Below are 663 nucleotides of genomic sequence, written 5' to 3' on the forward strand. Positions count from 1 at the left end.
TTTAGCGTGCGGAAAGTTGCATTTCACTTATCCAATTTTTTTTTTTAAATTTATACTTGTTCTAGTGTTAATGTTAGTTTCCTTTAAAAGTCGAAATAAACATAAAAACCTACTGTTAATGTAGGAATAATAAAAAAAAACATATTTCATATCTTATTACTTACCTCTTCATCATTATAACACGTTTACTTTTTAATATTGAAAAACCGTTCTTAATAAGTTGTCTGAATGGAACGGAATAGCTGCCGAAACGCTTGTCAAAGAAGAGGCGTTTTTTCTTACTGCAAGCATGTTTCAAGTTTCCAAAGGCAACATTCTATATGGTTTGTATAATACAATCTAAATATACTATACACAAATAATTTTAAATAACGATACTGAGGTAACAATAGTACAATGTTTTATATTTACAATTGTTTCTGTCTTATGCATGTATAAAAAAAAAAAACTTATTTTTTCGCAACTGTATTAAAAAACGTTGTTCGATACACGTGCGGATGACATACTTTCCGCTCTAGCATCGAAATGTACTATTATTTATCAACCTTAATTGGGAATTTACAAGAATTGCTTTGATTACTATTAAAGTTTTATTCATAAATACATTTGAATAAAAAACAAATAAGATCTCTAAGACAAAAAGTATAAGAATAAGTAAGTATC

Source organism: Cydia pomonella, chromosome 8 (genome assembly GCF_033807575.1).
Source record: "Cydia pomonella isolate Wapato2018A chromosome 8, ilCydPomo1, whole genome shotgun sequence".
NCBI lineage: Eukaryota > Metazoa > Arthropoda > Insecta > Lepidoptera > Tortricidae > Cydia > Cydia pomonella.